Source organism: Nanorana parkeri, unplaced genomic scaffold, assembly GCF_000935625.1.
Source record: "Nanorana parkeri isolate BGI_ZX_2015 unplaced genomic scaffold, ASM93562v1 scaffold169, whole genome shotgun sequence".
NCBI lineage: Eukaryota > Metazoa > Chordata > Amphibia > Anura > Dicroglossidae > Nanorana > Nanorana parkeri.
This window is the reverse complement of record NW_017306437.1, coordinates 392,614-403,656: the sequence shown is the minus strand read 5'-3', so window position 1 is coordinate 403,656 and position 11,043 is coordinate 392,614. Positions and strand designations below refer to the sequence as shown.

General features: G+C 47.9%; 1 protein-coding gene across 1 annotated transcript in view; it reads left to right on the top strand.

The window, feature by feature from the left end:
* The first annotated feature begins 2,988 nt into the window (after positions 1–2,988).
* ZMYM2 (zinc finger MYM-type containing 2) overlaps positions 2,989–11,043 on the top strand; it is a 73,486-nt gene continuing 65,431 nt past the window's right edge. The window contains exon 1 of the mRNA XM_018554670.1: positions 2,989–3,130. The gene's annotated coding sequence lies outside the window, so the exon portion shown is untranslated. The remainder of the gene's footprint in view (positions 3,131–11,043) is intronic.

Genomic DNA, 11,043 nt, shown 5'->3' with positions numbered 1-11,043 from the left:
TTTGCAGAGCCGGGTGGTGCTGATATGGTCATCCACGGCTCGGGTTTTAGTAAATTCAGCCCTATATACGTTTTTTTGATGGATTTCAAGTGAAAGGGCCCCCGAAAACTGAATGGGGCTGGTTTACACCGGATCCGTTGCGTTACATTGCGCTGAGAAAAAGTACTGCATGTCCTACTTTTCTTTTCAGTGCAACGCAGCAATATGAACTAGCCCTATTGACACCCATTCATTTTTCTGTGCACTTTCGTTAGCATGCATTGAAAAACGGAGCGCAACGCAAACAAAGCGCAACGCGACGGATCTGGTGTGAATAGGCTCTTACTGCAATAATTCTACTAATTCACTTAAAATGGAGATGGCAAAGGATATAGTTTGGGGCTTCAGCAGAACAGTTCATTAACCTCCTCCCAGCCGGTCGTTGTAATTAAACGGCCGGCTGGGAACTTCCTGGATTTAACAGTCCGTGTTAGCCCCGCCCACTCGCGGGAAACTGCCAAAATGTAAAAACAGGCAGCGATGTCTGTTTACACACAAGCGATCTGCCGGCTCTATAACCAGTGGATCTCTTGTATATGGTGTTGTTTTGTGCGGGGCACCCCCCCTCCCACTGTGCCCGATGCGAGCCCGGGACCAGCATAGTGGCTCTCTGACAGGGGATCTCCCTCCGCTGTCAGAATGCGGAAGTGTTGTATATTACATCACTTCCGCATTCTTGTGTCACTCTCCAGTTTCAGACGCTGGAGAGAAGCTGATGAAGCAGATCTCTGCTTCATCAGCTTCTTTCGAGGGGTCCTAGGTGACATTAGGTGTCTTGGAGACCCCTGAGGTCTCCATAAAGAGGACCTGTCACATCTCTTTGCTATTACATAGGGGGTAAAACAAAATAGGAAAAAAAAAAGTTGCGAAAAAAAAAATTAAACTCGCATAAGAAAAAGAATTTTTAAAAAACACTAAAATTGTTTAAAGTTCCCACCCATACATACACGCGTGCAAACATGCGTTGGGTGCTCATACGTGCGAAAACGACGATTGTGCCCATTACGCCGCACATCGCCGCAAACGTTGCATTGAGAGCAATAATTTTAGGACAATCAATCACTGATAACACTAAACTGATGAGCAGTAAAAGCTTTTAAAGTGTCGCCTATGGTTGATTTTGGGTATGGTAGTTTTTTGCGATTTTGCGCAATTTAAAGCTTGACATGTTTGGTGTCTATTTACCCGACGTGACCCCGTCTTTTATATTTTACCAAAAAAATGGGTAATAATCATTGTTTCCTAACATAATGTAAAAAAATGTTTTCAAAATGTTCGGTCATTTTTCCTTACTATAGTAAAAAATAAAACCCCACAGTGGTGATTTAACAGCACCAAAAGAAAGCTCTATCTGTCCCCCAAAAATTGTATAAAATTCATTTCAGTACTGAATACATACTGAAAAATGGCCTGGTCAGGAAGGGGGTTAAACACTGCGGTCAGCAAGTGGTTAATGAGCATGAACAGCCTGAATCTCTGCCAGATATTTAGTGCTATGTGTGTCCCTGCTGGGAGCCATTGTAACTGAAGCCACCGTGACTTATAATGGCTCCCTTCAGGGACACACATAGCAGTAAATACCTGACAGAGGTTGTCACCCCTCCCAATGCTATATAAAAGGTTCGGGCTATACATGCACTTTAATGACCTGTGCTCTGCCATCTCCAGTGAATTAGTAGACTGCTTGCTGTAAGGGAGAATACACAGCAGCCGTCGGCCATTTATAAGTGCTGCCCTGGCCGTAATCCCACCCCCAACCATGAGAAAAAAGAAGCCCTCAGCGCTGTGGCGCCAGTTGCCCGCGCATCCGCCATTTTGTCTCCCTGAGGAGAGCTGAAGCCACCTCGTTACCGCGACTCCAGACACTTAACAAGTCGTGAGCGCCCGGAGCCGCCTCCAAGAACCGAGGAGGGGCATTACCTCTCTATAATTTGTAGGTCAGTCGCACGATGACACATAAATGGCACCTGGCCAGCAAGCCGTACCACAGATTGTCAGCCCTTGGTGACAAAATGGCGGCCGGCGTCTCACCGACACGATGACGTAACGTGGCAGGGAGCCGGCAGCGCCTGACCTCGGCAATCCGCGGTTCTTTTCATTGCTGAGGGACAACAAGTCCCAGCATGTGCGAGGCGGGGCTGTTGCTCTTCGACACAGCTAGGGGGCAGCACGTCGGCCATGGCCAGGACAGCGCCTAAGGCAATGTGCCACATTAGCCACCGCGGCAGCGGGTGTGAGGTGAAGCGTGGCCGCCAGGGGGAGAGTAAGCGCGCCCCGGCGCCCGAAGGATTCGCTGTATGTGCCATTGCGGCCGCTTTGCAGCGCACATACATCACGTCGTTTCAGGGAACTCGACAGCTGGCCGTGTGCACGTTTATTGAGCCGATCGGCCGTGACGAATGTGCGGTAAGGCAGCGATATGTATTAAGTGTGTGTATAGCAATGTAATCACAAGATCCACATAAGCTCATCAGGCTTTGATGACGGCATGGTGATTAATTGCGCAGCACAGCGGAGGACGGCTGCACGGGGGTTGCTCAGCCGGCACCGAAAGGGTGTACAGGGATCTATGGTGAGACGGAGCAGGCTCTTTGCACGCACATATCGCAGCTTGCGGCATAGTTCTCGACCACGCCCCTCTACGCCTGGCCCCTCCTCCTCCTGCACACTGCCGTGCGTGTGGGGTGTGAACAGGCACTTCGCTTCTACAGCGCCAGGCTAAATCGTCCGATTTTCCCCCCCTCCCTTCCCCTACTGACTGCAACGCATGGGCGGTGACTCGTCTCCGTCAGGTCTGCCAGGAGCACCGCCCTTCTCCCCTCGCAAGCTAGGGGAGGAGGGAAGACAAGCGCGTGACGGACTAGCATCGTAGCCAATCACGTTTCTCTCCTTGGCTCCTGCACTCAAGACGGACAGCCAATCGTGGCATTTCAGTGGGCGGGACCTGTGCTAGCCGTGGCCGCGCCTTCCCCAGCTTGCGGCTTTGGCTCCGCCCCTTATGCTCCGGGACTGGACGGGAGAGTTCGGCTACGGGGGAAGGATTGCTGTGCGGGGGTTCGCGGCCTATCCTCTTTACCTCCAGCAGCTGCCGGTAAGTGACTGGAGTGTCGGTTATTCCACAGAGGGCTAAAGGACGGACCCCACGATTCTCGTGGCGGTGCCACCAATGCCTTCACGTGAGAGGGCGCTCTGATACGCCCCCTGGCGGATGTGCCTGTTATTTGCCCCCCTTTTGTGTCAGCTGTTGGTGTTCCCGCCGCCTTTGGGCAGCGCCGCTATGTAACGTCCAGAGCAGCGTTGCTGGTATACAGGACCGACAATCTGCCCTCCCCGCTGTGATATGCCGGGCTGCCCGTGGGGGTCACCTCAGGGTGTGCGAGGTATACGTCCGCCGGCTTCCTCATCCCCCCCCCCCTTTCCCGGCCGCGGCTGTATTGTTCAGCTAGCGCGCTAATGGCGGACGGGAGGCAGCGCCACCGAACGTGCGTTGTGAGAGTAGCAGCGCCGGGATAGCTAAACACCCGGAGGGCAGTACAGGCCCTCCTCCTCTCACCGCTGCCATCGGGCCTGACGCCCTCCATACACAAAGAAGGGGAGAGACCGGGCTCCCTCTAGCGGGGCCCTTGTCTCCACGGCCCGGGGGTATTCCGTGGGACGGCTCCTGAGCTGTACACACTGGATGTGGTGTATGAGGGCAGCTGCACTGCCTGCTTCCCCTGGGATCAATGTGCCCTGCATCCTCATCGTCCACATGACCACTCTCTGTGTATACCGTAGGAGCAGCTGCTGCTGCTGGGGCACTACAAGTCCCATCATTCTTTGCTGGCTGCAAGGATGCAGGCATCCCAGGAGCAATGTCACATCCCAGTAAGGATCACGTGTGTGTGTATATATATATATATACACACACAATGTCCATGCCTGTCCTTTGTGTATGACTTCTCCGTTCTTACCCAAGGAAGATCTGCTCCTGCATTTAATTGTAGCAAAGAAGATGGAGCACAGGATGGATCTGTTGCCAAGAGCAACCAATCAGGTTTTATCTCTTCATTCTTGGGGAAATGCAAAACAAATCAGTTGCAGTGGCTCCACTTCTGCTCTAGTTCCAATGCATCAGACACAAGAGTGATCAGTAAAGGGGCAGACACACACACATACAGATCTATCTGATGAGCAGTACCAGTGTCTTTGCTGGCTCAGTGAGTGCACTCCTTTTACTGGGCCTTCTCCTTTCCCACAGTCACATACATGTGTGTTTTTATTGTGCGAGGAGAGGGAAATCCTTGTATTGTATGTAGGTGAGTGTGGGGATTGGAACACTGTGGTAGTGAGGCTGGTTGTGGGAGGGGGCAGTGAGAGGAATGCTTCATGAAGTACTCACTCCAGCCACTGGGATACCCTCATTTTTCATGCTTTTATTTTTTTTTGCATGCACTTACAATGCAGTGCAAGTGGTAGAATACAAACCTCAATGCAGCATTGTGCCTCCAAAGCAGGCCTTTTCACTGTGCTGTACTGGTACACTGCCTGTTTGTGATGTGTATGTATAATATATATATATATATATAACACCACACCACACACACTTTGTTTTTGCTAATCTATCATGTAAGGTCAGGGAAAGGATTACTTGTAACAAACTGGTCTGACATAACACAACTGAAGAAGAGGATCCGCTGTGTAGTTAGAGGGAGCCTTGTAACCGCCCCCCTTGCCCATTAAGGTTTGACATCCTTGCAATTATAATTTTGGCTTTGAGTTTCTGCGCTTTATACTAGCGCGATGGAGCTCCACCTGAAGTAGTGCAGACCTTCCCTACACTTCAGCTTTGTGAAGTTGGTAGATATAAAGCATTTGTTTAGAATTTCAGACTTCCTTGTTTTTGTTTTACTTTAGGTGGAAGATGTTTTTATAGCTCATTTATGTAGAATTTGTGCATTACTGAACATGTTTACCCACAAGGACTTTGAATTTTCTTTGTGTGTTTTGTGCTTGCTTGCACTGCTGCACTTCTGGCCAACCCCCTTGAACCCACCACTGTCATCTGCTGATCTGCAGCACTTATACAAGGCTTGAAAAAGGAGAAATATGAGACATGATCTCCATTGAAGAGTCACTTGGATTGGTCTGATTGCACTGAATACTGTTATGTAGTGAAAGCAATGTTGTAAAGTTGGATAAAGCTTGTTTTAAAGCTGGACTCCGGGCTAAGTAAATCTTGTCTAAATACAAGAGGCGTGTGTGTGCTTTGTGTATTCCAGATCTGTGCAGTAAACTGGTGTGAAACTTTACCTCTGTGCTGGAGCTTCCTGTAATAGAGACCCGTCACTGCTGCGCTCTCTCCCTGTGCACGGTAACTGGTCTTGTCTCCACCCCCCTCCTGTTTTTTATAGGCAGCCTGTAGTGGGTGGGCCCTGCAGGGATTCTTACCCAGCTCTGCTCTCTGCACAGCTCGGTGATTATGTTGCTGTTAATTTTACAAGGTAATGTCTGGGTTTGCAAAGGCATTTAGTGCACTCCAAGTGGGTTTATATCTTTTGTGGCTATTGAGCAATATATATTTGCCAGGATCAAGGTATAGGACTAAAGCACCCCTCCTCCACAGCTTTAGCAAGGGAAAGACAGCCAGGCGCTCGCTGGCAGGAGTGTGTCCTCACTCCAACCAAACAGGTATATAGTAAAGGAAGAATCTGGCTGATTTAGAGTGGTTTTTACTGCTGTCTGTGCACCTCAGGGAGATTTACTGTGTCGGCACTGAAAGTGAGGGAAAGCCCAGAATTTTGAATGGTCTCCAGAACAGGATCAGAGGAAACCTACTAATGGGGATATTTGTTATAGTGACAAACATCAGAGGGGGTTTACCTCACTTTGGAGAGATGTACTCTGACTTCCTGTGTGTCCACAGTGCAGGAAGTGAAGGCAAATCTCCCCAGTGGGATGCAGATGGGGGGGGTTTAACCATTTCCAGCACAGCGACCTTGTGGTTAGCGCTCTGGGGGTCTCTGGTTCGAATCCCGGTCAGGTCACTAAAAAAACAAGTTTTGACTTTGTATATACTTTAGTGATAAGCACATGGACAGGGTAGGGAGGGTTAGTCCTCGGTTCTTCCAGTGGAAGTTTTGTTTCGGGTCCTCTCCTGATGGTGGTGTGTGTACATACTGTTCTTAGTTACCATGGAAGCACAGGTTGTGTGAATAGTGGATGCAGCATAATGAAGTCTGATTAGCGTTTCAGAATGTTAGTATAGCGCGATGTCAAACTCATTATAGCTTCCACATGCAAATGGTTGTGGCTCAGGGCCCATTCACACCAGATCCATTGTGTTGCATTACAATCCGATTTCTAATGGCTGGTAACACAAGGACAATGAAAAATGAATGGGACAGGTCACACTGATGCATTGCTGTCAGCTGTGCTGAAAAAAGTAGAGCATGTGCTACTTTTTTTTCCAACACAACATTGCAAAAACACGCATTAACGCATTGCATTGTTACTTCACAAAGTGTTGTGTTTTTTTATGGGGGGGAGATGCATTAAAACCCCCTGTCATGTATTTATTGCTGTCAGCCTCTGCTGGAGAGATTCGCCCTCTCTTTTGGTGATCATAGTTGCCGGGACTGACAGTGAGGGTAATCTTCACATGGGGATCCTTGTTCCAGTGACAACTATCTGAGAGGATTTTTCAAATTAGGAGAGATTTGTTTGCTTATGTATGCAGGGCAGGAAGTGGAGGCAAATCTCCCTAATGGGCTTTAGATATACTTAGGTACTGTCCTTCCAAAATCCACTTGGAGCACCTGAACTGTGGAAACTGGGCCCAAAAAAAGCTGTCAGAGGGTAAAGGACTGGTCACCATTATTTCCTATGGGCAGCTGATTGTTGCTCTTACTGCCTTGTTTTGCATTCTGTGTGAAGGCAGCCATCTTGATAGAGGAGCAGAACTTTGCTTCCTAGTAGGGATGTCCCGATACCACTATTTCAAGACCAAGTACTTCCCCGTCATGTACTTGCCGATACCAATTACCGATACTTTTTCTTAAATGGACAGGTGACTTTAAATGATCCATAGTACAACTACACGTTATGCACTATGGATCATGATTTAACCTATTCATGTTAGCAGGGGAGAATTGTAATTCTGTTGCTGGAGTGTAGTGGAGGTGTGTGCTGTATATAGAGCTGCAGCTAACGATTATTTTCAAAATCGATTAGTTAGCCGATTATTAAGTTCGATTAATCGGATAAAAAATACATTTTATTGCGCCAACCAATCAGAAGCCGATTAATCGATCGGCTTCTTGTTTAAACAGCCCCGATGCTGGCGACGTACACTGTACGTCGTCAGTCACGAAGGGGTTAAACAGCCCAGATGCTGTCGACACTGTACGTCGTCAGTCACGAAGGGGTTAAGAGAAAGGAGTCACCCTAAAACAGGATATCGGGACCAGTGCTCAGGGGACCAGCTGATTATACAGGAAACTAAAACTTTTTTTTTTTTATAAATTCTTTTATTTTTGTGACATAGCATGTCCGGAGCGTTGTCGATGTGGGGGGACAGTCCACCGCATCCGTACGTCCCAGTAGGTGCAAGGAGTCCATGCATTCCCGCATTTCATCCACAGTGTTGCAGGTATAGGTTCTGCCATCATAGAAGTTTAAATTGCAGTTTAAAGGGGAAGCCCCAACGGTACCTGATCTTCTTGGCTTGGAGCAAGGGTCGGAACTCTCGCAGACGAGCTATTGTAGCTGGTGAAAGGTCAGAGAAGATCTGGTACCGGAAACCCCTGGAATTGTAATATCCCGGCCTCTCTGGCTGCTTGGAGTATTCGTTTCTTAGTGCGGTAGAAGTGAAGACGAACAATAATATCCCGGGGAGGGCCCTCTGGCGTGCGCCTTGAGAGTGCCCTGTGGATCCTATCGAACTCCAACCTCTCCATGGGGATTTCAGGGGCCAATTCCTGGAACAACGCGGTGATCGTTGATTGCAGGTCCAGAACCGACTCCGGGACTCCTCTTATACGCAGGTTCAGTCTGTGGTCCCGGTTTTCAGAGCTGTGCTAGGAGCGATAAGTTGAGATTACGTAGCCGTTCCAGGTCATCCTCATGCCCTTCCACTATGGTGGTAATGTCATTGCAGCGGGATTCAAGCGTGGTAGTGCGTCTGCCCACATCCCTAATCTCTTTTATAAGCTGAGAGGTAATCTGTTTAGATACCTTATCCAGAGCCTTATGCAAGGTGGTTTCAAATTGGGCCAGCAGGGAAGGAGTGATCTCCGGGTCCGCTTGGTTGGTCTGCGGGCTGTCCTCCAGGGGATCGGGAGGTTCACTAGAGGAAAGGGAATCTTCACTTTTCTGTGACAGCGCCGGCGCCATCTTGTGGGCCGCTCGGCCCAAAGCCTCGTGGAGCGTTGGCTGACTCCGCTTACCACCCTGACTTCTAGTGCAGGACATGGTGGTATTAGTCTGTCGGCGGGGGGAGCCCGGTTCCGTAGGTAGCTGTCAATGTCCCGATAAAAGGCTGCTATAGGCTAAATAGGTCGTTGCCTCTCCCGTTCCGGCGCGGAGCTGATCAGTAAGCGTCCATCTTGGTCAGCCTCGCGCATGCGCCTGGAAACTAAAACTTTTAAACATCATGGAGCAGCCTCCATTGTAAGTGATTTCATCAGCATTTGATACAGCTTAAAAACCTTTTGACTTTTATATCACTTAAAGAGGCCATAGTTCTCTTTAGGGTCACAGGAGAACATTTTCTATGTCCTCTTGTGACCCAGAACTCGGCATATAACAGGTATTGCCTGCTATATGCTGACAGTGCAGAGCTACACTGCAGTCAGGAATGATCCTGACCATATTGTCGGGATCCATCCCACTGCCTGATTGACAGCTGTCTCTGCCTCTCTAGAGCCAGAGCCAGCTGTGCCCGCCCCCTCCCTGTCTGTCCCTCCAGTCAATGCTGGAAGAACAAAGAGGGGAGGGGGAAATCCCTGCAGTGACTGAGGCAGGGTTCACACCATTTTCTGGACCAGATCTGGAACATAGTGCATTGCGTTTTTGCCGCAATTGGAAATGTAAAACATTTTTTGAAAGTTTAAAATGGTCCTACAGATGTGTTCCAGTGCATTCCAGACCAGACAAAATAGGACAAGCAGTATTTGTCTGGTCTGGAACAGACTCCGCTGGTGGGAAAAGAGGCCAGAAATAGCATAGGGATACATTGGGATGCATTTTGGGTCTGGAAACAGTCTGGTCTGGAGGTGATGTGGTGTGAATGAGCCCTGACAGCCGCTCTCTGCAAGCAGAAGATCGAGAATTCGCTGATCACTCAGTTCCCGATTAATAGAGCCAACCTGTGACAGCTTCAGTGTGACATGTCGGCTCTCAATATGGGGATGAGTATTTCACTCTCCCCATAATTCTCAAAGTAAAAACAAAATATATTTTAAATGGGTTTCCAAACACAGACCTTCATCCGTATGGGGGTGCCCAGGATCCGTATGTGTATTTCACTCGCCCCATAATTCTCCTTTAAAGTAAAAACAAAATATATTTTAAATGGGTTTCCAGACACCGTTCTTCATCCGTATCCACCATTGCGTTGGAATTCTTAGTACTCTAAACAGACTTGCAACTGCTTCTATTTTGTTGGGACCACAACTAAGGACAGTTTTTAGTCATTCTATGGTAAAATCTTCTCCTTTTCAGAGGCCTCAGTCTCAGTAATGAAAAGAAAATGGGGCCCTTTTGCCAGTAGGAGTCTTTTACATACTTTTCACTTTTCCTCACACATGGTTCTTTTGTGCCTTGAACGTCTATATTTTGTGTTCGCTTTATGTAATGTTGTCCAACCCAAATGAACAAAGTAATTGGAAGATCATTTGCAAGGAATAAAGCCAGTTACACTCTAACGTTGTGCCATTTGTTTTTAAAGCCACCCTGTCAACAAAACTATAGGTGGCCATACAAGGTGTACCTGTAAAGCAAAAAGTGTATACTTGCCTCTGCCGCCCCCTCTGATGCTAAATATCACCCTATAGACATAGGAGTATTGATCTCCTGTGTCCCCCGCAGCACTTGCTGGTTTCTCTGGCTACTGCATCATTATTGTGACCTAAACCATTGTGTTTTATTTATTCAAAGACTGCACACTGTGTCCTGCAAAAACTCATGACTTGTGAGGAGTTTGCATGCTTAAAGAGATGAAACCCGAACAAATGGAATTTTCAGTGAGTGCATATTTTTGTATATATCACTGTAAATTTTAAAGACCGAAATATGGCGGCTTCCACTGCTGACCTTCATAACTTTGGCTACTTTTAGTGAACTTCCAACAATCATGCAGCAAAGGAAGTTCAAATTGCCTATCACCATACGTCCATGTCTTCAGATCAGAAAGTAATGAAGCCGCTGGATTAGTATGAGGGCCAGGTAACCAGCATTGTCTGTGGAGGTCAGCAGTTAAATGTTTTGGATGTTTCCTAACAGAAGCAGCTGGAGTTTTTAAGGAAAATTTCTGGTTGCCAGCTGCCTGACCTCCGTATGCTGCTCACTCAGATGATGGGAGACAGTCTGTTCATGTGTTTAGAGGCTAGCAACTTCAATGCTGATCGATTGCCTTCATCAAACAGCCCAATCTTCATGCTATACGTGCCACCAAATACATAGTGGAGGAATTCAGGAGCCAGTCTGTCCAATCCAGAAGCCTCATTCATTGATAACAACTCGAGAGCCTCAAAAGTTAGACGTAAATTGATGTAAATGTAAATTTTCAGGAGCATTGGCTACCCGTCTCCTTGGATTTGTCCAGCCCTGATATACATATCTCACCATGTGATAACATTACTGTACTACAGAAGGGAAGTAATCCATCAAGGCTTCACCTGCTGTTCGGATCTTCTAACTTCATATTGGAGTAGTCATCAAGAACTGCTATTTCCTGTTGGGAGATACCAGGACACTGATGCTGTTACCTGAATTTAGACGAAGCTGGTATCCCACTAGGTGTGC